This window comes from Bombina bombina, chromosome 6, assembly GCF_027579735.1.
Source record: "Bombina bombina isolate aBomBom1 chromosome 6, aBomBom1.pri, whole genome shotgun sequence".
Classification (NCBI taxonomy): domain Eukaryota; kingdom Metazoa; phylum Chordata; class Amphibia; order Anura; family Bombinatoridae; genus Bombina; species Bombina bombina.
In genome coordinates, this window is record NC_069504.1 from 728,357,388 (window position 1) to 728,385,383 (window position 27,996).

Below are 27,996 nucleotides of genomic sequence, written 5' to 3' on the forward strand. Positions count from 1 at the left end.
GTCGGCATAGGAGCAACTGTTTAAATAGTGATACACATATACATGTTGTATATAATATAAAATATATACATATAAAATATATATTTATTAAATATAAAGTATGGGATTTTAGTTAAAGAGAAAATTATGGAAAGGAATAGACAAAAATGATGCGTGAAATTAGTGCTGCCATAGTAAAGAACACCTATATAAATGTGTCAAATAAATCATTATGAACTTATATGTGTTTGTTTTTGCCTTTTTCTTTTTAATAACAATATTACTTGTTAAAGACTGAGGGGTTTTAACGTATGCGCATCCCTAACAGTAAGCGCACTCGCTCTATAAGTAATAAGTATATTATAATTATTATTTTTCATGGAGGTGGTGTGGGCCACACAAAACTGGCGGCCGCATGAGGCCCGCAGGCCGCCAGTTTGACACCCCTGCTTTAACTTATCTACCCCTGTATCATGTGACAGCCAATCACAAACTGTGTGTGTATGTATGTATATGTGTGTGTGTATGTATGTATGTATATATATATATATATATATATATATATATATATATATATATATATATATATATATATATATATATACATACATACACACATACACACATACACACATACACACACACACACACACACACACAGTGAACTCTTGCACATGCTCAATAGGAGCAGGTGCCTCAGACTATAAAAAAGACTGCACAATTTGATAATGGAAATATACTGAAAAGTTGTTTGAATTTGAATGATCTATCTGAAACTTTTGACTTTAGTGGTCCTTTTAAATTCAGCTCCAGAGCAGCAATGCATTACTGGGAGCTAGCTGAACACATCTGACAAGTGATTTGCTAATCACCAGTTGTACATTCCTGCCCCTGAGTTTAGATATGCTTTTTTAACTAAAGATACCAAGAGACTGAAGTAAATTTGATAATAGAAGTAAATTTAAACATCTTTTTTTATGTTGGTCAATTGCTCTTAAATCCTTTGGAAATAATGGACAGAATTCTACTATGGCAACAATGAGCATTAGGAAATATTACTGAAGTTCCAGTGAGGAGATGGAAAGTTACTAAGCAGTCAGTCCAATTTTCTACATGGAGCAACCTAATAACCCTGTTACTAAATAAATATATTTAGGGGAATTGTCTATAAGAAGACTAGTGCATCCTGATTTTTATTGCTATCTGGATGTATCTATGTACTCTTTATACATATGGTGACTTGTTTAGAAGTGTTTTAATATTCACACTTTTTTATGTGGGACTTGCTGCTGCTGGTTCAGTGCTTACCTATTATTGCTTGATGTGTATATATATATATATATATATATATATATATATATTACTAGTTAAAGGATCATTAGTTAGGGACCCCCACCCTACCTTTTTTTCTGTAGAGTAGCGCCCCTTCCCTCCCTCTCCCTTTTATTTTTAATTATCTGTAGTGTAGAGGCATCCCACTCCCTCCCCCATCGCTGCTGTCACCGTCTGTAACAATCTGGCATCTGTCCTCATCTATATGGAAGCGGAGCACCGATCGCGCTCCGTTTCCATATGCGGGCAGATGCCTGTAGCCCAGGAACTCCAGCTCTCGGCTTTAACTAACAGCCAAGACTGCTGGAGCTTCCTGAAGCTTTGATGTATATACACGTCATGCGTTACGATAGGCAAAATACTGCACATCGTGCATATATATATATCCAAGTGGGTGAAGGGGTTAAAGGGACAGTCTACACCAGAATTTTTATTGTTTTAAAAGATAGATAATCCTTTTATTCCCCATTCCCCAGTTTTGCATAACCAACACAGTTATAATAATATACTTTTAACCTCTGTGATTATCTTGTATCTAAGCCTCTGCAAACTGCCCCTTTATTTCAGTTCTTTTGACAGACTTGCAGTTTAGCCAATCAGTGCCTGCTCCCAGATAACTTCACGTGCACGAGCATAGTGTTATCTATATGAAATACGTATACTAACACCCTCTAGTGGTGAAAAACTGTTAAAATGCATTCTGAAAAGAGGTGGCCTTCAAGGTCTAAGAAATTAGCATATGAACCTCCTAGGTTAAGCTTTCTACTAAGAATACCAAGAGAACAAAGCAAAATTGGTGATAAAAGTAAATTGGAAAATTGTTTAAAAGTACATGCTCTATCGGAATCCTGAAAGTTTATTTTGGCCTAGACTGTCCCTTTTAAGTGGTTAATTTATTTTCATTTTGTGCTTTCATATGGATGTTTGCACCTACTTGTCCTTTTGATAACCTGTGCCACAGCACCCCCACACTGATTTATTCTTCTTGTACAGCCAAAAGTAATAATAATGTGCCATTATTTTTAATTGCTTGGGAACTATAAAGTAGAACATGTATTATTGTCTTTGATCAGTGAACTAGGTCTCTGTGCCTTTAGGAACATAATCTTCCTTTGTTATCAAGAAATCTTTGTCTCTAAACATTTGAACTGCACCTAGTATAAACCTGTTGTTGTATAAATTATTTTCCTGTGCTCCAAGCAGACATCTGTGAATAGATCTGGTTGTAAAGATGGAACTAATGATAGCATTTGTCACTAAGGACCAGATTCTGTGAAGCTCTCTTTTCTAGCTAGATTCTATAACATCTCCTGTCAGTGTTACAAGGCCCCATAGGATTTGCTTTAAAGGACCAGTAAACACCGCAGATTTGCAGAATCAACAAATGCAAGATAACAAGACAATACAATAGCATTTACTCTGAATTTCAAATGAGTAGTAGATTCTTTTCTAACACATTTTAAAGTTATGTCTATTTCCACTCCCCCTGTACCATGTGATAGCAATCAGCCAATCACAGATGCATATACGTATAGTCTGAGTTCTTGCACATGCTCAGTAGGAGCTGGTGACTCAAAAAAAGTGTAAATATAAAAGACTGTGCACATTTTTGCTGTATCTGAATCATTAAAATTTAATAAAACATGAGTGTCCCTTTAAGGGTTATTTTTTACTTTGCTAAATGTGTATCTAATAAGGGGAGTTCAATAATATGCTTTATGTTAAGGAGAGACACCTAAAGTTTTCTCTCCATGCCAGCAAGTTTTTCAGAATCAAGTTTTAAGCCTGTTTTTAGGTGAACTAAAGATTTTTTTTTTTTTGTCCTTCTGAATTAAAGGGACACTGTACAATAAAACTTGTTTCCTATACCAGCTGCAGAGAATTAAATGCATTGGAAATGTCTCCTTTAGGTGTATTTTTGTATTTAAATTAGATTCATTTGTTCATTTAAACCCTACACTTTGTTCACAAGGATATGCACATTCAAATATGCTGAGCTTGCAGTCTATATACACAAAGACCAATACTGAGGTACTGACATTTTAATTAAAGTTAATGATTTCATTGTGCAAAGTCAGCTGTTTCAATTGCACAGATAAATGTAAAGGAACAATTTCCCATATGTTTAATGCCTACTAATTCGTAGGAACATATAATTAAACCTTTGTGATCGAGAGAGAGCATGTCATTTTAAAAACACTTTCCAATTTACTTTTATTATCATTGTTGAAAAGCAAACCTAGGGAGGCACAACAGGGGCAGCAGGGCAGCAATGCAGTCAAGGGAGCGAGCTGCTGATTGGTGGCTGCACATATATGCATCTTGTCATTGGCTCACCTGATTTGTTTAACTAGTTTTAGGGTTGCCACCCGTACCTTACAATACAGAACACTTATGAGCTACACATGCTGCAGGGTGTGCAGGGAGGCAGATGAATAGTGCTGTCCAGAAACACAATACATGTTCCTCCCTGCATACCCTGCAGCATGTGTAACTCATAAGTATCCAGGAAAACACGGCTGAGGTGGCAACCCTAACTAGTTCCAAGTACTGCATTGCTGCTCTTTCAAGGAAGGATAAAAAGAGAATGAAGCAAATTTGATATTATAGTAAATACAGTTCTAGGTACTGAACTGTGCATTTATAACAGATCTGAATAGTACAAAATATACAGTTGAATTAAAGGGGCATTTTAGTGCAAAGAATGCATGCTCTAATTAGTTATGTCATTTTAGCACTACTGACCCTACAAATCTATTTGTTTAACCCCTGCAAATGGATGTGTAGCACAGGTAAATTACCCCATTCGGAACACCAGAGCCAAGGAGAAACGTGTCTGCAGTGCTAATGTTCTAATAAATTGAAGCATGTTATTTTTGCACTATAATATCCCTTCAAAAGCATTTATAGTAACTAATTTCATATGTATTTTTTTTTTTTAAATGTGATTATAATCTAATATTAATTTGAGATGTTGTATCTATCTGTGCACAATATTATAACACAATATATAAAAACAGGTGAACAAAAACTATGTATGAAACAAAAGTTCAAAAAGTATATGTTGGATTATTTGGTAATGTAGCCTCTGCCAATCCCGCCATGGTGACTACCCCCCCATACTTAAAAACTTTTGGGATCCTCCTGTGGTTCTGCAGTACATTCTGAGCCCTAAAATGGTTCTACAGCAGAATTAATTGTGGTAAGATTGATAGATAACTCCCAGTCATGACATTATTTAATCACATTGTCCCTTTCATTATTAATCAACGCTACAGATACACAGATAGCCCTCCAAAGTGGGAAAACACACTGATAATAGTATAATAAAATAACAAAACTATCAAGTACTGATGTAACCTGTAACCATGTAATAAATCCATCTAAAAAAAACAAAACCCTACATTTTATATATATATATATTTTAACAGCCTTGCTATATATAGTGCATGCTACATAAAGGTGAGCTTGCACAAGGATAAGGCTCCCATATAAAGGACATATTAGATCCATTTATTTTCCTGTTGGTTGAGGCATGCTAGTCTATCTGCAGTATTAGCTGTGCACAAAAACTTTTTCACAGTTACATTTTTATTCAATTATGTTTTGAAAATGTCTTGCGTCTAATGAAACGCGTAACTGCTATATATAAAATCTGATATATATGAATTATATATATATATATATTTGGAAAATAGGAGAAAAGTAACGGAGGGGACGCAACTGCTGTGAGCTAGTAGGAAACAACCATCCAGTTCCTAGACAAATACTGGTTTGGCCATGAATAAATCAAATATATGGTGCAGACCCTTGAAATAAATTGCATTAGTTCAAAGAGAAAGAATAAATCCTGGGAAAAAAATGAATACCAGGAAAAAAGACAGGGAATACAGCACTCTCTTGTAAAAAAAGGTTTTATTTAGCTCAAGAAAATATAATGAGGTGTATCCAAAAATGAGAGCTATAGTGGCTACAATAGAGATCAATCTCTGGCACCATTCATTTCAAGACTTGTTTGTCTCAGATACCTTCTAACCATAGGTAAATACACAATTGACCAAATAGTGTATATAGCGAAGGAATTTTCGTAGAAATAACAATTTGCAAACCTGACCGGTCAGGGGTAAGTGTTCATGCATGAACAGAATAAAGTTACATGCTAAGTAATAAGATGATAAGACAAAAATACAGCAGAGAACGTGACCTGCTGTCCTCTTATATCATAGCGAACATGAATATCTCAATATACACACTAAAATGTAAATGGGGTAATATTTGTAGGAAACCTTAGTCAGACTACTACACCCTGCTGCAAGCGGCACCTTAATATGTAAGGCTTGATGCCGGGCAGGTATACAAGTGGGATCTAAGTAGTTTCTGACAGTGTGCCCCAAAAAACATAGAATAATATAGTACAGATTAAGCATAGGCATACCAGTGTACATACATGTTTGTGCTAAGATATATTAGTGGGGAACAATTATCAAACTACTACACCCTGCTGCGTGCGGCACCTTGTATTATAAGGCTTAATGCCGGGCAGGTATAGTGATGGGATCTAAGTAGTTAGTGATAATGTACCCCAAAATATATACATTTGTCTTTAAATGCATGAACACTTACCCCTGACCGGTCAGGTTTGCAAATTGTTATTTCTACGAAAATTCCTTCGCTATATATACACTATTTGGTCAATTGTGTATTTACCTATGGTTAGAAGGTATCTGAGACAAACAAGTCTTGAAATGAATGGTGCCAGAGATTGATCTCTCTTGTAACCACTATAGCTCTCATTTTTGGATACACCTCATTATATTTTCTTGAGCTAAATAAAACCTTTTTTTTACAAAAGAGTGCTGTATTCCCTGTCTTTTTATCCTGGTATTCATTTTTTTTCCCAGGATTTATTCTTTCTCTTTGAACTCATGCAATATATATATATTTAAGGGATACTGAACCCAGTACTTTCTAATTTACTCCTATTATCAATATTTCTTTATTCTCTTGATCTACATTTATCCACCAATCAGCAAGCGCTACCCAGCTTCTAAACCAAAATGTGAAGGCTCTAAAGCTTACATTCCTGCTTTTTCAAATAAAGATACCAAGAGAAAGAAGAGAATTTAAAATAGGAGTAAATTAGAAAATTGCTTAAAATTGCATGCTCTAGCTGAATCGTTTAAGAAAAAAATTGGGTTTAGTGTCCCTTTACGTAAAAGAGACGATAGATACATTTTAAAATATAACAGTGTCTGCTACATAAACAGAATTAAACTGTAAACTCTTTGTAATGCAGCATTCAGTATCATAATTAGAGCTCAGTAGCTTGTCCTATGGTATGGTGCCTACCCAGGGTGCAGTCTTGTTTAACAATGACATCACCATGCTTCACAATGTATGCCTCATACCAAGTGTCTGTCTATCTATCCATACTCCCCATGCATAGTAATTTAAAAAATGCCTACTAAAATTACTTAAACATTTAACTTTTATCAGTAAGTTTGAGAGAATTAAAACAAAAACGTGTTGTTCCACAAACAATGTATAATGTTAAAACAAACAAAAATACACAGATTGGTATTCAGTCCCACAATACACTCCCTGTCCCTTTTGCATACCCCCCAACTGTCCCGATTTTCGCGGGACAGTCCCGATTTTAGGGGGCTGTCCCTCTGTCCCGAGTTGCTAGCCATCTGTCCCAATTTGCCCCAGGCATTTTAAAAAAAAAAAAAAAAAAAATTTTTTTTTTTTTTTTTAAAAAATTCTTTTGGGCCCATACTAAGAAGCAGCTGGCTTTGCTTTCACAGGGTTAGATACCTGTTTCCCTGTGGAAAAGGAATGGTGTGTGGGTTAAGCAGGAGTAAGAAGGCTGTATACACTCTGACCACGGGTAAAGGTGACCTCTCTAACCTACCTCTGGTAGTGATGATGTCTAACCCCTGGGGATAATACTAGCATGCCTTCAGTTTTATACAATGAGCAGTGCTAATACCAGGGTAACAAACAATGTGCTTGCCAACCCAGGACCCCATACAATGAATGTAGTGCGTGTCTCTATCTGTATCCATAACTGTGTGTGTGTATCTGTATGTATAAGTTTATGCTATGTAGTGTGTGTGTGTGTCTGCATGTATAAGTGTATACTATGTAGTGTCTGTGTATCTGCATGTATAAGTGTATGCTATGTAATGTGTGTGTGCATCTGCATGTATAAGTGTATGCTATGTAGTGTGTGTGTATCTTCATGTGTAAGTGTATGCTATGTAGTGTGTGTATCTTCATGTGTAAGTGTATGCTATGTAGTGTGTGTGTATCTGCATGTGTAAGTGTATGCTATGTAGTGTGTGTGTGTATCTGCATGTATAAGTGTATACTATGTAGTGTGTGTGTATCTACATGTATAAGTGTATACTATGTAGTGTCTGTGTATCTGCATGTATAAGTGTATGCTATGTAATGTGTGTGTGCATCTGCATGTATAAGTGTATGCTATGTAGTGTGTGTGTATCTTCATGTGTAAGTGTATGCTATGTAGTGTGTGTATCTTCATGTGTAAGTGTATGCTATGTAGTGTGTGTGTATCTGCATGTGTAAGTGTATGCTATGTAGTGTGTGTGTGTATCTGCATGTATAAGTGTATACTATGTAGTGTGTGTGTATCTTCATGTATAAGTGTATGCTATGTAGTGTGTGTGTATCTGCATGTGTAAGTGTATGCTATGTAGTGTGTGTGTGTATCTGCATGTATAAGTGTATACTATGTAGTGTGTGTGTATCTGCATGTATAAGTGTATGCTATGTAGTGTGTGTGTATCTGCATGTATAAGTGTATGCTATGTAGTGTGTGTGTATCTGCATGTGTAAGTGTATGCTATGTAGTGTGCTACTGTGCATTTTTGACTTTAAAGGCCAGAATTTAGAATATAAATGGGGAATGCAGAGAGCAGTTTTAAAGAATTTATTATTAAATGTCCGATTAAGATAAAAATATTTAGCAATGTCTTTGCTAAGGATAATTAAATACATAGCTCACATAGCCATACCAGTGGTTTGAGCTTGTGTTTGATTTGCTGCCTAAGTGTATTAAAATCTATGACTTTATTTAGAATTTTATTTATATTACTTTGGTCTTATGATTTTTTAAGCCCCGCCCACCACATGTCAATTTTTTGCCGCGGGGGGGGGGGGGTGTCCCTCTTTTGAATTTTGAAATGTTGGGAGGTATGCTTTTGGTATAGACAGTGTGCCGGACAGAGGAGACTCTCAGGAAATTGCACATTATTTTATCTCTGCCATATGGCCATACAGTAAGTAAGAATGTATTTACTATCTATACAAGTGTTTCCCATACTAATTCTGGCATGGAAACCACCGCTACCTTCATAAGCACGCTTCCTCTTTTCTTTTTTTACAGTGCCTAAATAATACCGTAAAAGATCTGCCTAAGGCAGCGTAACTGCAGCTGCTGCCCTTATGCTCCTTCAGCATCTGTTTACACAAAGACTACATTTTTGGGCAGCTTTCTTCAGGAACACAAAACAACATGAAATGAACAGCAACATTTTACAAAAATTGTACAAATTTTACAAAGTTTGTTGTAACAATATAAAATACATTATTCAGATAACTTAAAGGGACATAAAACCCCACATTTTTCTTTCATTATTAAGATAGAGCAGCGGTTTCCAACCTTCTTTCTCTCCCATACCCCTTGATTAGGCTTTTCATTTATGAGTACCCTCTCTCTTTATTACCCCCACCCATCCCTCAAAATAGAGGAGGCACTTTTTTTTTATAGGGGAGATGAGCTATACCTGAATGGCATACGACTGTACGTGTATCAACAGGATTAAGGCTCAGATCTCATTCTCAGGAGGAGCCCTGCTGTGTGGCTGGCGCCCCTGGCAGATGCCTGGTTGCCCCTAAACACGGCCTTGGGGGGGGGTCAAAGTGTAATGATCTTAAAAATAAATATTTACATTTGTGAGATAAGATCGATATTAACCACTCAGCCACTATGGATGATTTTAGTTGGAAGTGAAGCAATCTGAATCAAGCAAGCACTAGCGGCAGTACTTTACTTACCGGCACTGACTATAACTTATTTGCATACCGCCTCGCCTGTGTGACTCGCTACCTTCACGGCAATATGTTGTGCACGGGGGGTGGGTGGAGCAGGAGCCTAAGCTGTCTGGTGAAATAGGGTGATCATTAATATGTGGACCGGAGTCATCCACACCGGACCACACATTTCAGGTGCATTGGCTCCCATCTGCCTATATGCCAGGCCAGGACTTCACTTGTCACATTCCGGCTGAGCGCTCCTTCCTTCCACAGTTCCGCAATGGTTATTAGTTGATGGCCCATTAAGAGTACCCTCCCCCCGCATCTTCCGCCATTACCAACAATATTTTTGCATACCCCCAACCGGTCCGCCAAGTTACCCCCAGGTGTACACGTACCACAGGTTGGGAACTGCTGAGATGAAGCATGTGATTTTAAACAACTTTCCAAATTACTGATGTTATCAAATTTGCTTGATTCTCTTGGTATACTTTGTTGAAGGATCAGCTATGCACTACTAAGAGTTAGTTGAACACAACTGGTGAACCAATGAAAAGAGGCATTTGTGTACATCCACCAAACAGCAGCTAGCTTCCAGTAATGCATTGCTGTTCTTGAGCCTAGCTAGATATCATTTTCAAATATGGATACCAATTTATAGCAAACTAGTCCTAAAGCCCGTTCACACGGGCCATTTTTTGCAGGGTACAGCGGTCCCACCCCTTGCGCTCTCTCTCTCCCCCCCTCTCTTTTGCGCTTTCTTTCCCCCTCTCTTATAAGCTCTCTCTCTCCCCCTCTCTTTTGAGCTCTCTCTCTCCCCCTCTCTTTTGAGCTCTTTCTCTCCCCCTCTCTTTTGAGCTCTCTCTCTCCCCCTCTCTTTTGAGCTCTCTCTCTCCCCCTCTCTTTTGAGCTCTCTCTCTCCCCCTCTCTTTTGAGCTCTCTCTCTCTCCCCCCTCTCTTTTGAGCTCTCTCTCTCTCCCCCCTCTCTTTTGAGCTCTCTCTCCCCCCTCTCTTTTGAGCTCTCTCTCTCCCACCTGTCTTTTGCGCTCTCTCTCCCCCCTCTTTTGCGCTCTCTCTCTCCCCTCTTTTGCGCTCTCTCTCTCCCCCTCTCTTTTGTGATCTCTCTCTCCCCCCTCTCTTTTGTGCTCTCTCTCTCCCCCCTCTCTTTTGTGCTGTCTCTCTCCCCCCTCTCTTTTGCGCTCTCTCTCCCCCCTCTCTTTTGTGCTCCCCTCTCTTTTGCTCTGTCTCTCTCTCTCTCTCCCCTCTCTTTTGCTCTCTCTCTCTCCCCCCCCCCCTTTATTTTGCTCTCTCTCTCTCTCTCCCCCCTCTCTTTTGCTCTCTCTCTCCATCCCTCTCTTTTGCTCGCTCTCTCTCTCCCCCTCTCTTTTGCGCTTTCTTTCCCCCTCTCTTATGAGCTCTCTCTCTCCCCCTCTCTTTTGAGCTCTCTCTCTCCCCCCTCTCTTTTGCACTCTCTCTCTCTCTCTCTCCCCCTCTTTTGTGCTCTCTCTCACCCCTCTCTTTTGTGCTCTCTCTCACCCCTCTCTTTTGTGCTCTCTCTCACCCCTCTCTTTTGTGCTCTCTCTCACCCCTCTCTTTTGTGCTGTCTCTCTCCCCCTCTCTTTTGCGCTCTCTCTCTCCCCCCTCTCTTTTGCGCTCCCCTCTATTTTGCTCTCTCTCTCCCCCTCTATTTTGCTCTCTTTCTCTCTCTCTCTCTCTCTCTCTCTCTCTCTCTCTCTCTCTCTCCTCTCTTTTGCTCTCTCTCTCCTCTCTTTTGCTCTCTCTCTCCTCTCTTTTGCTCTCTCTCTCCATCCCTCTCTTTTGCTCGCTCTCTCCATCCCTCTTTCTCTCTCTCCATCCCTCTCTTTTGCTCTCGCTCTCTCTCTCTCTCTCTCTCTCTCTCTCTCTCTCTTTTGCTCTCTCTCTCTCTCTCTCTCTCTCCATCCCTCTCTTTTGCTCTCTCTCTCCATCCCTCTCTTTTGCTCTCTCTTTCTCTCCATCCCTCTCTTTTGCTCTCTCTTTGCTCTCTCTTTTGCCCTCTCTCTCTCTCTCTCCCCCCCTCTCTCCCCCCCTCTCTCCCCCCCTTTCTTTCTTTTTCTCTCTCTCTCCATCCCTCTCTTTTGCTCTCTCTCTCTCTCTCTCCATCCCTCTCTTTTGCTCTCGCTCTCTCTCTCCATCCCTCTCTTTTGCTCTCTCTCTCCATCTCTCTCTCTCCATCCCTCTCTTTTGCTCTCTCTCTCCATCCCTCTCTTTTGCTCTCTCTTGCGTTCTCTCTCCATTCTCTTTTGCTCTCTCCCCCCCTTTCTTTCTTTTTCTCTCTCTCTCTCTCTCTCTCTCTCTCTCTCTCTCTCTCTCTCTCTCTCTCTGTGTCTCTGTCTCTGTCTCTCTCTCTCTGTCTCTCTCTCTCTCTCTTTTGCTCTCTTGATCTCCCCTCTTGATCTCTCTCTCCCCTCTTGATCTCTCTCTCACCGGTTTTGAGCTCTCAGTCTGCACGGCCTTTCACGGGCCTGCCCCGCCCCTTCATGCTCGACCACGTGCCCTTCACGGACCTTCACGCTCGGCCACGTATTATTTTCAGATCATTGTTCTGTGATCATTGTCACAGAAAAAAAAAATCTTTCTTCCACGCAAAGAGCACCATTTAAAGGGACAGTAAATTCTGAATATTTCTGTCATACATATGAAAGAGCATTTTTTTAAATTATTACTTGCATGAAAAAGGTTAAGGTAAAGCTTTCTATTTCATTTTGACGCTAACATGAAGTGCATATGTGTACAACTGGGGATTGATTTCTCACTGGCTGATAAGCAGAACTTCCACTACCTTATTGGTGGATACTTGCAAACCTCAAAAGTCTAAAACCAAGAAAATAAATAAATAAGATAATAATACATTTTAAAATACCTCCTTTTTCTCTTGTTAAGTGTATCCAGTCCACGGATCATCCATTACTTATGGGATATTAACTCCTCCCCAACAGGAAGTGCAAGAGGATTCACCCAGCAGAGCTGCTATATAGCTCCTCCCCTAACTGCCATTCCCAGTCATTCTCTTGCACCCAACGAATAGATAGGATGTGTGAGAGGACTGTGGTGATTATACTTAGTTTCATACCTTCAATCAAAAGTTTGTTATTTTATAATAGCACCGGAGTGTGTTATTCCTTCTCTGGTAGAATTTGAAGAAGAATCTACCTGAGTTTTTCTATGATTTTAGCCGGAGTAGTTAAGATCATATTGCTGTTTCTCGGCCATCTGAGGAGAGGTAGACTTCAGATCAGGGGACAGCGGGCAGATTAATCTGCAAAGAGGTATGTAGCAGCTTATTATTTTCTGACAATGGAATTGATGAGAAAATTCTGCCATACCGATATAATGTAAACTCAGCCTTAAATGCAGTAGCAGCAACTGGTATCAGGCTGTCATGTATGTATATTTTACACTTCAGTATTCTGGGGAATGGCACTTCACTGGAATTATACTGTATGCATAAAACTTTAGCCTAATTTGCAGGGACTAGCAACAGGCTTTTTAATAACACTCAATTTATTAATGTTAAACGTTTTTTGCTGGCATGTAAAATCGTTTAATTTTCTGAGGTACTGGGTGAAAAAATGTTTTGGGCACTATTTTTTTCCACTTGGCAGTCGTTTTATTTAATTTATGACAGTTTACTGATCTCTCTCACTGTTATGTGTGAGGGGGAGGGGCCTTTTTTGGCGCTTTTGCTACGCATCAAAAAATTCAGTCAGAAGTTTATTGTCTTCCCTGCATGATCCGGTTCATCTCTACAGAACTCAGGGGTCTTCAAAACTTGTTTTGAGGGAGGTAATCACTCACAGCAGAGCTGTGAGATTGTAGTTGACTGTGATAAAAAAACGTTTATTTCTGTATTTTTTTTTTTTTTTTTTTTTCTGCTATCAGGGTTAGTTATCCTTTGCTAATGGGAGCAATCCTTTGCTAAAATTGTGTTTTTTACAAAGATTTGATGCTATAACTTTTCAGTTTATTAATTTTCAACTGTCATAACTTTTTCTGTGCTTCTTATAGGCACAGTACGTTTTCATATTATAGTAAATTACTTGAAAAGTATTTCCAAGTTGCTAGTTTATTTGCTAGTGTGTTAAACATGTCTGATTCAGAGGAAGATATCTGTGCTATATGTGCTAAAGCCAAAGTGGAGCCCAATAGAAATTTATGTACTAACTGTATTGATGCTACTTTAAATAAAAGTCAATCTGTACAAATTGAACATATTTCACCAAACAACGAGGGGAGAGTTATGCCGACTAACTCGCCTCACGTGTCAGTACCTGCATCTCCCGCTCGGGAGGTGCGTGATATTGTAGCGCCGAGTACATCTGGGCGGCCATTACAAATCACATTACAGGATATGGCTACTGTTATGACTGAAGTTTTGGCTAAATTACCAGAACTAAGAGGTAAGCGTGATCACTCTGGGGTGAGAACAGAGTGCGCTGATAATATTAGGGCCATGTCAGACACTGCGTCACAATTTGCAGAACATGAGGACGGAGAGCTTCATTCTGCGGGTGACGGTTCTGATCCAAACAAACTGGATTCAGATATTTCAAATTTTAAATTTAAGCTGGAAAACCTCCGTGTATTACTAGGGGAGGTGTTAGCGGCTCTGAATGATTGTAACACAGTTGCAATACCAGAGAAAATGTGTAGGTTGGATAAATATTTTGCGGGACCGGCGAGTACTGACGTTTTTCCTATACCTAAGAGACTTACTGAAATTGTTACTAAGGAGTGGGATAGACCCGGTGTGCCGTTCTCACCCCCTCCGATATTTAGAAAGATGTTTCCAATAGACGCCACCACACGGGACTTATGGCAAACGGTCCCCTAAGGTGGAGGGAGCAGTTTCTACTTTAGCTAAGCGTACCACTATCCCGGTGGAGGATAGCTGTGCCTTTTCAGATCCAATGGATAAAAAGTTAGAGGGTTACCTTAAGAAAATGTTTGTTCAACAAGGTTTTATATTGCAACCTCTTGCATGCATTGCGCCTGTCACGGCTGCAGCAGCATTTTGGTTTGAGTCTCTGGAAGAGACACTTGAATCAGCTCCATTAGATGAGATTACACACAAGCTTAAAGCCCTTAAGTTAGCTAACTCATTTATTTCAGATGCCGTAGTACATTTAACTAAACTTACGGCTAAGAATTCCGGATTCGCCATTCAGGCACGCAGAGCACTGTGGCTAAAATCCTGGTCAGCTGACGTTACTTCTAAATCTAAATTGCTTAATATACCTTTCAAAGGGCAGACCTTATTCGGGCCCGGGTTGAAAGAAATTATCGCTGACATTACAGGAGGTAAAGGCCATGCCCTGCCTCAAGACAGAGCCAAACCTAAGGCTAGACAGTCTAATTTTCGTTCCTTTCGTAATTTCAAAGCAGGAGCAGCATCAACTTCCTCTGCACCAAAACAGGAAGGAGCTGTTGCTCGCTACAGACAAGGCTGGAGACCTAACCAGTCCTGGAACAAGGGCAAGCAGGCCAGGAAACCTGCTGCTGCCCCTAAGACAGCATGAATCGAGGGCCCCCCGATCCGGGAACGGATCTAGTGGGGGGCAGACTTTCTCTCTTCGCCCAGGCTTGGGCAAGAGATGTCCAGGATCCCTGGGCGTTAGAGATCATATCTCAGGGATACCTTCTAGACTTCAAATTCTCTCCCCCAAGAGGGAGATTTCATCTGTCAAGGTTGTCAACAAACCAAATAAAGAAAGAGGCGTTTCTACGCTGCGTACAAGATCTTTTATTAATGGGAGTGATCCATCCGGTTCCGCGGTCGGAACAAGGACAAGGGTTTTACTCAAATCTGTTTGTGGTTCCCAAAAAAGAGGGAACTTTCAGGCCAATCTTGGATTTAAAGATCCTAAACAAATTCCTAAGAGTTCCATCGTTCAAAATGGAAACTATTCGGACAATTTTACCCATGATCCAAAAGGGTCAGTACATGACCACAGTAGATTTAAAGGATGCTTACCTTCACATACCGATTCACAAAGATCATTACCGGTATCTAAGGTTTGCCTTTCTAGACAGGCATTACCAGTTTGTAGCTCTTCCATTCGGATTGGCTACGGCTCCGAGAATCTTCACAAAGGTTCTGGGTGCTCTTCTGGCGGTACTAAGACCGCGAGGAATTGCGGTAGCTCCGTACCTAGACGACATTCTGATACAAGCTTCAAGCTTTCAAACTGCCAAGTCTCATACAGAGTTAGTACTGGCATTTCTAAGGTCGCATGGATGGAAGGTGAACGAAAAGAAGAGTTCTCTCTTTCCACTCACAAGAGTTCCCTTCTTGGGGACTCTTATAGATTCTGTAGAAATGAAGATTTACCTGACAGAAGACAGGTTAACAAAGCTTCAAAATGCATGCCGTGTCCTTCATTCCATTCAACACCCGTCAGTAGCTCAATGCATGGAGGTGATCGGCTTAATGGTAGCAGCAATGGACATAGTACCCTTTGCACGCCTACATCTCAGACCGCTGCAATTGTGCATGCTAAGTCAGTGGAATGGGGATTACTCAGACTTGTCCCCTACTCTGAATCTGGATCAAGAGACCAGAAATTCTCTTCTATGGTGGCTTTCTCGGCCACATCTGTCCAGGGGGATGCCATTCAGCAGGCCGGACTGGACAATTGTAACAACAGACGCCAGCCTACTAGGTTGGGGCGCTGTCTGGAATTCTCTGAAGGCTCAGGGACAATGGAATCAGGAGGAGAGTCTCCTACCAATAAACATTCTGGAATTGAGAGCAGTTCTCAATGCCCTTCTGGCTTGGCCCCAGTTAACAACTCGGGGGTTCATCAGGTTTCAGTCGGACAACATCACGACTGTAGCTTACATCAATCATCAGGGAGGGACAAGAAGCTCCCTAGCAATGATGGAAGTATCAAAGATAATTCGCTGGGCAGAGTCTCACTCTTGCCACCTGTCAGTAATCCACATCCCTGGGGTGGAGAACTGGGAGGCGGATTTCTTAAGTCGTCAGACTTTTCATCCGGGGGGAGTGGGAACTTCATCCGGAGGTCTTTGCCCAAATACTTCGACGTTGGGGCAAACCAGAGATAGATCTCATGGCGTCTCGACAGAACGCCAAGCTTCCTCGTTACGGGTCCAGATCCAGGGATCCGGGAGCGGTTCTGATAGATGCTTTGACAGCACCTTGGACCTTCGGGATGGCTTATGTGTTTCCACCCTTCCCGATGCTTCCTCGATTGATTGCCAGAATCAAACAGGAGAGAGCATCAGTGATTCTAATAGCGCCTGCATGGCCACGCAGGACTTGGTATGCAGATCTAGTGGACATGTCATCCTGTCCACCTTGGTCGCTACCTCTGAAACAGGACCTTCTGATCCAGGGTCCCTTCAAACATCAAAATCTAATTTCTCTGAAGCTGACTGCTTGGAAATTGAACGCTTGATTTTATCAAAACGTGGTTTTTCTGAGTCAGTTATTGATACCTTAATACAGGCTAGGAAGCCTGTTACCAGAAAGATTTACCATAAGATATGGCGCAATTACTTATATTGGTGCGAATCCAAGAGTTACTCATGGAGTAAGGTTAGGATTCCGAGGATATTGTCTTTTCTACAAGAAGGTTTAGAAAAGGGTTTATCCGCTAGTTCCTTAAAGGGACAGATTTCAGCTCTGTCCATTCTTTTACACAAACGTCTGTCAGAAGTTCCGGACGTTCAAGCTTTTTGTCAGGCTTTAGCTAGGATCAAGCCTGTGTTTAAAACTGTTGCTCCACCATGGAGTTTGAACTTAGTTCTTAATGTTTTACAGGGGGTTCCGTTTGAACCCCTTCATTCCATTGATATCAAGTTGTTATCTTGGAAAGTTCTGTTTTTAATGGCGATTTCCTCGGCTCGAAGAGTCTCTGAGTTATCTGCCTTACATTGTGATTCTCCTTATCTGATTTTTCATTCAGACAAGGTAGTTCTGCGTACTAAACCTGGGGTCCTACCTAAGGTGGTCACTAACAGGAATATCAATCAAGAGATTGTGGTTCCATCTTTGTGTCCTAATCCTTCTTCGAAAAAGGAACGTCTGCTACACAATCTAGATGTAGTCCGTGCCCTGAAATTTTATCTACAGGCAACTAAGGATTTTCGACAAACGTCTTCCCTGTTTGTCGTTTATTCTGGTCAGAGGAGAGGTCAAAAAGCTTCGGCTACCTCTCTCTCCTTTTGGCTTCGTAGCATAATACGGTTAGCCTATGAGACTGCTGGACAGCAGCCTCCTGAAAGAATTACAGCACATTCTACTAGAGCTGTGGCTTCCACTTGGGCCTTTAAGAATGAGGCTTCTGTTGAACAGATTTGCAAGGCTGCAACTTGGTCTTCTCTTCATACTTTTTCCAAATTTTACAAATTTGACACTTTTGCTTCTTCGGAGGCTGTTTTTTGTGAGAAAGGTTCTTCAGGCAGTGGTTCCTTCCGTATAAAGAGCCTGCCTGTCCCTCCCGTCATCCGTGTACTTTAGCTTTGGTATTGGTATCCCATAAGTAATGGATGATCCGTGGACTGGATACACTTAACAAGAGAAAACATAATTTATGCTTACCTGATAAATTTGTTTCTCTTGTAGTGTATCCAGTCCACGGCCCGCCCTGTCACTTTAAGGCAGGTAATTTTTCCATTAAACTACAGTCACCACTGCACCCTATGGTTTTCCTTTCTCTGCATGTTTTCGGTCGAATGACTGGTAATGGCAGTTAGGGGAGGAGCTATATAGCAGCTCTGCTGGGTGAATCCTCTTGCACTTCCTGTTGGGGAGGAGTTAATATCCCATAAGTAATGGATGATCCGTGGACTGGATACACTACAAGAGAAACAAATTTATCAGGTAAGCATAAATTATGTTTTTTCTTTTTACATGAAACAAAGAAAAAATACTTTAACATGTGTTGATTTTTTTTTGTCTAAAAAAATAATAAAAGCATTTATGTTTAAATTAAACTAATTATTATTATTATCAGTTATTTGTAGAGCGCTAAACTAATACAGCAATATCGGTTGTGTACTTTCTACTTATGTTTAATGGCTGATATGTACGTACTAATGCTTATATGGGTAATACAACATTTTTGAATGCATTGGAAAAAAGCTTAAAGTGAAAACAATCGATTAAAAACAGGGGCACTTTAATTCATCAAAATTTACATTTCACTCCTGTTGAGAAAAAAAAAACTTACCTTTTAATCTTCACAGCAGCCCCAGCTTCCTCCACCCGTCGCAAAGCCTCTTCCTGGGTCTAAAATAAGGAATCCGGCTTCCTCCAATCACGGTGTTGAATCAGACACTGATTCCCCGGGGGGGGTAGCCATGATTGGAGGATGACCTATCCATCATTTCTGACATCAGAAATGACTTGCAATGACCGGCGGAAGCTGGAGCTGCTGTGAAGATTAAAAGGTAAGGGGTTTTTTCTCAACAGGAGTGAAATGTAAATTTTGATGAATTAAAGTGCCCCTGTTTTTAATCGAATTTTTAAAAACCAGGCACTTTAGCATCAAAATTGACATTCACTTTAAAGGGAAATGAAACCCGTAAAAATTTATTTTGTTATTCAGACAGAGCGTATCATTTTTTAAAAAAAGTTTCCAATTTACTTATATTATCAAATTTGCTTTGTTTTTATGATATTCTTTGTTGAAGAGATACCTAGGTAGTTGTCTGGAGCACTTCATGAGAGGGAATATTGCTGCCCTCTGGTGCTGTGTGCAAATGGATAACATTCCTGCAAAACTGCTGCCATATAGTGAGCTTTTTCAACAAAAGATACCAAGAGAATGAAGTAAATTAGACTGTTGTTTAAAATTGCATGCTCTATCTGAATCGTGAAAGAAACATTTTGGGCTTCATGTCCCTTTAATTATGTGACTTATACAGTAATACTCTGTACAGTATTACATCATTATACACACTATATGTATGTGGACACCTGATTATCACGCATATATGAGCTTGTTGGATATCCCATTTAAACATCATGAGTATTAATATGAAGTTGGTTCCCCTTTGCATTTATAACAGGGAAGGCTGTCCACAAGATTTAAAAGTGCATTTGTGGTATCCATTCAGCAAAAAGAGCATTTGTAAGATCAGGCACTGATGTTGGACAAGAAGGTCTGGCTTGCAATAGGCATTCCAAATTATCCCAAAGGTGTTTAATAGGGTTGAGGTCAGGTCTTTGTGCAGGCCACCTGGGTTCCTCCACACCAGACTTGTCAAACCTTTTCTTCATGGACCTCACTTTGTGCACAGGGGCACAGTCATGCTGGAACAGGAACGGGCCATCTCCAAGCTGTTAAAACAAAGTTGGAAGCTCCCAATTGTCTAAAATATCTAGGCACTATGTATTCTGTAGATAGCATTCTTCCTTCAGCCTGCCAGATAGTGCAGCATGATCACTCCAGAGAGCAGGGTTCCACTGCTCCAGAGTCTAGTGGCAGTGGGCTTTACACCACTCTTGCCAACACAAGGCATTACACAAGTGATACAAGGCTTGTATACAGCTACTTGATCATAGAAACCCATTTTATGAAGGTCCAATGGCAGTTTGGAACTCTGTAGTAAGTGTTGCAACAGATTATAAGCGTTTTTAAGCACTTGGCTTCCCAGCTCTTATAGTTTGCCTGGTCTGGGCTGTTGTTGCTTCTAGATGCTTTCACTTTGCAATAATAGCACTTACAATTGACTGGGGCAGAAATAGTAGGGCAAAAATTTCACAAAATCACTTGTGCCAAAAGTGGTATTCTGTGACAGCTCATTAGTATGGCCCACTGTATTGTCAGTGTTTGTCTACGGAGATATCATGGTTATTTGCTGGATTTTATGCACCTGTTTGCAATGGATGTGATTAAAACACATGAACTCAATAAATTGTAGGGGTGTCCACATACTTGAGGCCATATAGTGTATGCTTTTCATCAATGAATACCAAGAGAACAAAGTAAATCGGATAATAGAAGTGAATTTAAAAGTGTCTTAAAATGGCATGCTCTATCTGAACCATTAAAGCTTAATATTGACTTCCATATTCCTTTAAATTTGGACCTCATGTCCATTTAAATATAAGGGACTTTGTCATTGTATCTCTCATCTAAGTGTTTTACTAAAATTGCCAGGGCTCATAAATCCTTGCAGTATTTAAAATGCTGGTGCACTGAGAATATCTAGCTATGCTTCACATGCACAGAAAAATGCCAAAGTGGTAACTTTTTCTGGAAGCATTTTTGCCTATACATGTATATTGCAAATATGTTTCTATCCAAAGATTTAATTAATCTTTGTGCATTTCAATTTTTTTCTTAAGCAGGAAGAGTCCACAGCTGCATTCATTACTTTTAGGGAATTCAGAACCTGGCCACCAGGAGGAGGCAAAGACACCCCAGCCAAAGGCTTCAAATACCTTCCCCACTTCCCTCATCCCCCAGTCATTCTTTGCCTTTCATCACAGAGAAGTGTCAGAAGTTCGAGATAGTCTCTTATAGAGGGTAGTACTCTTCAAAATGGGACTGGAGTTTTAAGTAATCCTGTCAGCCTCTCAGTGAGAGCATGCATAAAGGTTAGAGTCCAGAGATGCAGGGAGAGTCTTTCTGCGAGACCATCCTGACTCATATTAACAGCTCTTTGGCAATCAGCGTTGACGAGTTTCACTGCCTGCCTTTCTTCACTCAAGTCCATGTCAGAAGCGAGGCTACTATCTGTCACACTTGAAGGGCCGTGTTCCTGTTCCACGCCGCAGATTCCGGTAAGATTATTTCATTATATGAATGTAATGGTAACGAGAGAAGGAAGGGTCCCAGTGGGACTCCTTTTATCTTAAAATAGGAATCATAGGTTAATATCTCCTGCGGGGGGTTATTGAACAGGGGGGGACTTAAATCATGTTTGTTATGTGGTTCTATCTGCTAATGTGTAGTAATACTTTGGCTCATGACTTTTCAGAACATAACGGCCTTATCATCAATTGGCTCAATCTCTTTAGATTTGCGCGCTCTTTTTGTGACTGGTACTGTGCACCTCTTGACTGGGTGTGGTTGCGTTGTTTTTCACTTCCGTATGCTGACTGTGTGGCGACAGAGAGTCTGCTCGTTGGTTGTCTGGTTCACAGGAGGTGGTGAGTGCCCCAGCCATTGGGTGTGTAAAAAGGGTGCCAGTTAGTGTTTGTCATTTTTGTAATCCCAAGATTATGGAGGATTCTGGTTTTCTTTTACAAGATATGACGAGTCCACGGATTTCATCTTTACTTATGGGATATCGCCTCCTGGTCAGCAGGAGGAGGCAAAGCGCTCCACAGCAGAGCTGCATAAATAGCTCCTCCCTTCCCCCCCAACCCAGTCATTCTCTTTGCCTGTTAGTGATAGGAGTGAGGTAAAGTGAGGTGTTAGTTTAGATTCTTTAATCAATATTTTGGAGTTGAGGGCAATATTCAATGCTCTTCAGATTTGGCTTCAGTTGGCTTCGGCCAAAATCATCCGGTTTCAGTCGGACAACATCACGACTGTGGCTTACATCAATCAGGGAGGAACAAGGAGTTCCTTAGCGATGACAGAAGTATCCAAGATAATTCGGTGGGCAGAGGCTCACTCTTGTTATCTGTCGGCAATCTACATCCCAGGAGTGGACAACTGGGAGGCGGATTTTTTGAGCAGACAGACGTTTCATCCGGGGGAATGGGAACTCCATCCGGAGGTCTTCGCCACCCTGATTCTCAGGTAGGGCAGACCGGATTTGGATCTGATGGCGTCTCATCAGAATGCCAAACTTCCAAGATACGGATCCAGGTCCAGGGATCCTCAGGCCGAACTGATTTATGCCTTGGTAGTGCCTTGGTCGTTCAACCTAGCTTATGTGTTTCCACCGTTTGCTCTCCTTCCCAGGGTGATTGCACGGATCAAACAGGAGAGGGCTTCGGTAATTCTAATGGCTCCTGCATGGCCTCACAGGACTTGGTATGCCGATCTAGTGGACATGTCCTCTCTGCCGCCGTGGAAGCTTCCATTGAGGCATAACCTTCTCATTCAGGGACCCTTCCATCATCCGAATCTAATTTCTCTGCAGCTGACTGCTTGGAGATTGAACGCTTGATTTTATCTAAGCGAGGGTTCTCTGATTCGGTCATTGATACCTTGATTCAGGCGCGCAAGCCTGTTACTAGAAAAATTTACCATAAGATATGGCATAAATATCTTTATTAGCGTGAATCCAGGGGCTACACATGGAGTAGGGTTAGGATTCCCAGGATTTTATCTTTTCTCCAAGACGGATTGGAGAAAGGGTTGTCAGCAAGTTCCTTAAAGGGACAGATTTCTGCTTTGTCTATTTTGCTACACAAGCGTCTGGCAGATGTTCCAGATGTTCAATCTTTTTGTCAGGCCCTGACTAGAATCCGGCCTGTGTTTAGACCAATTGCTCCTCCTTGGAGTTTGAATTTAGTTCTTAATGTTCTTCAAGGGGTTCCGTTTGAACCTATGCATTCCATAGATATTAAGTTATTATCTTGGAAAGTTTTTTTGTTTTTGGTTGCTATTTCTCTTGTAAGGTGTATCCAGTCCACGGATCATCCATTACTTGTGGGATATTCTCATTCCCAACAGGAAGTTGCAAGAGGACACCCCCAGCAGAGCTGTAATATAGCTCCTCCCCTAACTGTCATACCCAGTCATTCTCTTGCAACTCTCAACAAGCTAGGACGTTGTAGGAGAGAGTGGTTAAATATAGCTAGTTTATTTTCTTCAATCAAAAGTTTGTTATTTTTAAATAGTACCGGAGTTGTGCTATTTTATCTCAGGCAGTAAATAGAAGAAGAATCTGCCTGAGGTTTCTATGATCTTAGCAGGTTGTAACTAAGATCCATTGCTGTTCTCCCATATGTCTGAGGGGATTACATAGATGAGGTAAAACTTCAGCGAGAGAATGGCGTGCAGTTTATTCTGCTATCAGGTATGTGCAGTTATAATTTTTTCTAGAGATGGAAAACACTAGAAAATGCTGCTGATACCGGATTAATGTAAGTTAAGCCTGAATACAGTGATTTAATAACGACTGGTATCATGCTTACTCCCAGGGGTAATACCCTTATGATATTGCAATATAAAACGTTTGCTGGCATGTTTAATCGTTTGTATATATGCTTTGGTGATAAAACTTTATTGGGGCCTAGTTTTTTCCACATGGCTGGCTTAAATTTAAACTAGAAACAGTTTCCTGAGGCTTTCCACTGTTGTAGTATAAAAGTTACAGTTGGTGCAGTTAAAATTACAAACTGTGACATCCAGCTTCCCTCAAAGGCCCTCTGAATGCTATAGGACATCTCTAAAGGGCCCAAAGGCTTTCCAAAGTTGTTTATTGGGGAAGGTAGGGCCACAGCTTGCTGTGGCAGTTGGTTGTGATTGTTAAAAAACGTCTATTTCGTTTTTTTGATCCGTTTTTTGAACTAAGGGGTTAATCATCCATTTGCAAGTGGGTGCAATGCTCTGTTAGCCTATTATACACACTGTAAAAATTTCGTTTGATTTACTGCATTTTTCCCTGTTTTTCAAATCCTGACAAAATTTGTTTCTCTTAAAGGCACAGTACCGTTTTTTATATTTGCTTGTTAACTTGATTTAAAGTGTTTTCCAAGCTTGCTAGTCTCATTGCTAGTCTGTATAAACATGTCTGACATAGAAGAAACTCCTTGTTTATTATGTTTAAAAGCCATGGTGGAACCCCCTCTTAGAATGTGTACCAAATGTACTGATTTCATTTTATGCAATAAAGATCATTTCTCCAACATAGGTGTGTCCGGTCCACGGCGTCATCCTTACTTGTGGGATATTCTCTTCCCCAACAGGAAATGGCAAAGAGCCCAGCAAAGCTGGTCACATGATCCCTCCTAGGCTCCGCCTACCCCAGTCATTCTCTTTGCCGTTGTACAGGCAACATCTCCACGGAGATGGCTTAGAGTTTTTTAGTGTTTAACTGTAGTTTTTATTATTCAATCAAGAGTTTGTTATTTTGAAATAGTGCTGGTATGTACTATTTACTCAGAAACAGAAAAGAGATGAAGATTTCTGTTTGTATGAGGAAAATGATTTTAGCAACCGTCACTAAAATCCATGGCTGTTCCACACAGGACTGTTGAGAGCAATTAACTTCAGTTGGGGGAACAGTGTGCAGTCTCTTGCTGCTTGAGGTATGACACATTCTAACAAGACGATGTAATGCTGGAAGCTGTCATTTTCCCTATGGGATCCGGTAAGCCATGTTTATTACGATCGTAAATAAGGGCTTCACAAGGGCTTATTAAGACTGTAGACTTTATTTGGGCTAAATCGATTCATTATTAACATATATTTAGCCTTGAGGAATCATTTTATCTGGGTATTTTGATATATTGATATCGGCAGGCACTGTATTAGACACCTTATTCTTTAGGGGCTTTCCCAAAGCATAAGCAGAGCCTCATTTTCGCGCCGGTGTTGCGCACTTGTTTTTGAGAGGCATGGCATGCAGTCGCATGTGAGAGGAGCTCTGATACTTAGAAAGGACTTTCTGAAGGCGTCATTTGGTATCGTATTCCCCTTTGGGCTTGGTTGGGTCTCAGCAAAGCAGATACCAGGGACTGTAAAGGGGTTAAAGTTCAAAACGGCTCCGGTTCCGTTATTTTATGGGTTAAAGCTTCCAAATTTGGTGTGCAATACTTTTAAGGCTTTAAGACACTGTGGTGAAAATTTGGTGAATTTTGAACAATTCCTTCATGTTTTTTCGCAATTGCAGTAATAAAGTGTGTTCAGTTTAAAATTTAAAGTGACAGTAACGGTTTTATTTTAAAACGTTTTTTGTACTTTGTTATCAAGTTTATGCCTGTTTAACATGTCTGAACTACCAGATAGACTGTGTTCTGAATGTGGGGAAGCCAGAATTCCTATTCATTTAAATAAATGTGATTTATGTGAAAATGACAATGATGCCCAAGATGATTCCTCAAGTGAGGGGAGTAAGCATGGTACTGCATCATTCCCTCCTTCGTCTACACGAGTCTTGCCCACTCAGGAGGCCCCTAGTACATCTAGCGCGCCAATACTCCTTACTATGCAACAATTAACGGCTGTAATGGATAATTCTGTCAAAAACATTTTAGCCAAAATGAACACTTATCAGCGTAAGCGCGGCTGCTCTGTTTTAGATACTGAAGAGCATGACGACGCTGATAATAATATTTCTGAAGGGCCCCTAACCCAGTCTGACGGGGCCAGGGAGGTTTTGTCTGAGGGAGAAATTACTGATTCAGGGAACATTTCTCAACAGGCTGAACCTGATGTGATTGCATTTAAATTTAAGTTGGAACATCTCCACATTCTGCTTAAGGAGGTATTATCCACTCTGGATGATTGTGACAAGTTGGTCATCCCAGAGAAACTATGTAAAATGGACAAGTTCCTAGAGGTGCCGGGGCTCCCAGAAGCTTTTCCTATACCCAAGCGGGTGGCGGACATTGTTAATAAAGAATGGGAAAGGCCCGGTATTCCTTTCGTCCCTCCCCCCATATTTAAAAAATTGTTTCCTATGGTCGACCCCAGAAAGGACTTATGGCAGACAGTCCCCAAGGTCGAGGGAGCGGTTTCCACTTTAAACAAACGCACCACTATACCCATAGAGGATAGTTGTGCTTTCAAAGATCCTATGGATAAAAAATTAGAAGGTTTGCTTAAAAAGATGTTTGTTCAGCAAGGTTACCTTCTACAACCTATTTCATGCATTGTCCCTGTCGCTACAGCCGCATGTTTCTGGTTTGATGATCTGATAAAGGCGGCTCGATAGTGATTCTCCTCCTTTGGAGGAGATTATGGACAGAATCAATGCTCTCAAATTGGCTAATTCTTTCACCCTAGACGCCACTTTGCAATTGGCTAGGTTAGCGGCTAAGAATTCTGGGTTTGCTATTGTGGCGCGCAGAGCGCTTTGGTTGAAATCTTGGTCGGCTGATGCGTCTTCCAAGAACAAGCTACTTAACATTCCTTTCAAGGGGAAAACGCTGTTTGGCCCTGACTTGAAAGAGATTATCTCTGATATCACTGGGGGTAAGGGCCACGCCCTTCCTCAGGATCGGCCTTTCAAGGCCAAAAATAAACCTAATTTTCGTCCCTTTCGTAGAAACGGACCAGCCCAAGGTGCTACGTCCTCTAAGCAAGAGGGTAATACTTCTCAAGCCAAGCCAGCTTGGAGACCAATGCAAGGCTGGAACAAGGGAAAGCAGGCCAAGAAACCTGCCACTGCTACCAAGACAGCATGAAATGTTGGCCCCCGATCCGGGACCGGATCTGGTGGGGGGCAGACTCTCTCTCTTCGCTCAGGCTTGGGCAAGAGATGTTCTGGATCCTTGGGCGCTAGAAATAGTCTCCCAAGGTTATCTTCTGGAATTCAAGGGACTTCCCCCAAGGGGGAGGTTCCACAGGTCTCAGTTGTCTTCAGACCACATAAAAAGACAGGCATTCTTACATTGTGTAGAAGACCTGTTAAAAATGGGAGTGATTCATCCTGTTCCATTAAGAGAACAAGGGATGGGGTTCTACTCCAATCTGTTCATAGTTCCCAAAAAAGAGGGAACGTTCAGACCAATCTTAGATCTCAAGATCTTAAACAAGTTTCTCAAGGTTCCATCGTTCAAGATGGAAACCATTCGAACTATTCTTCCTTCCATCCAGGAAGGTCAATTCATGACCACGGTGGATTTAAAGGATGCGTATCTACATATTCCTATCCACAAGGAACATCATCGGTTCCTAAGGTTCGCATTCCTGGACAAACATTACCAGTTCGTGGCGCTTCCTTTCGGATTGGCCACTGCTCCAAGGATTTTCACAAAGGTACTAGGGTCCCTTCTAGCTGTGCTAAGACCAAGGGGCATTGCTGTAGTACCTTACTTGGACGACATTCTGATTCAAGCGTCGTCCCTTCTTCAAGCAAAGGCTCACACGGACATTGTCCTGGCCTTTCTCAGATCTCACGGATGGAAAGTGAACGTGGAAAAGAGTTCTCTATCCCCGTCAACAAGGGTTCCCTTCTTGGGAACAATAATAGACTCCTTAGAAATGAGGATTTTTCTGACAGAGGCCAGAAAAACAAAACTTCTAGACTCTTGTCGGATACTTCATTCCGTTCCTCTTCCTTCCATAGCTCAGTGCATGGAAGTGATCGGGTTGATGGTAGCGGCAATGGACATAGTTCCTTTTGCGCGCATTCATCTAAGACCATTACAACTGTGCATGCTCAGTCAGTGGAATGGGGACTATACAGACTTGTCTCCGAAGATACAAGTAAATCAGAGGACCAGAGATTCACTCCGTTGGTGGCTGTCCCTGGACAACCTGTCACAAGGGATGACATTCCGCAGACCAGAGTGGGTCATTGTCACGACCGACGCCAGTCTGATGGGCTGGGGCGCGGTCTGGGGATCCCTGAAAGCTCAGGGTCTTTGGTCTCGGGAAGAATCTCTTCTACCGATAAACATTCTGGAACTCAGAGCGATATTCAATGCTCTCAAGGCTTGGCCTCAGCTAGCGAGGGCCAAGTTCATACGGTTTCAAT

The 27,996-nt window shown here is 41.1% G+C and overlaps 1 protein-coding gene across 1 annotated transcript in view; it reads left to right on the forward strand.

Moving 5' to 3' along the window:
• PGLS (6-phosphogluconolactonase) overlaps positions 1–27,996 on the forward strand; it is an 89,818-nt gene that overhangs the window by 26,341 nt on the left and 35,481 nt on the right. The gene's annotated exons all lie outside the window — the stretch shown is intronic.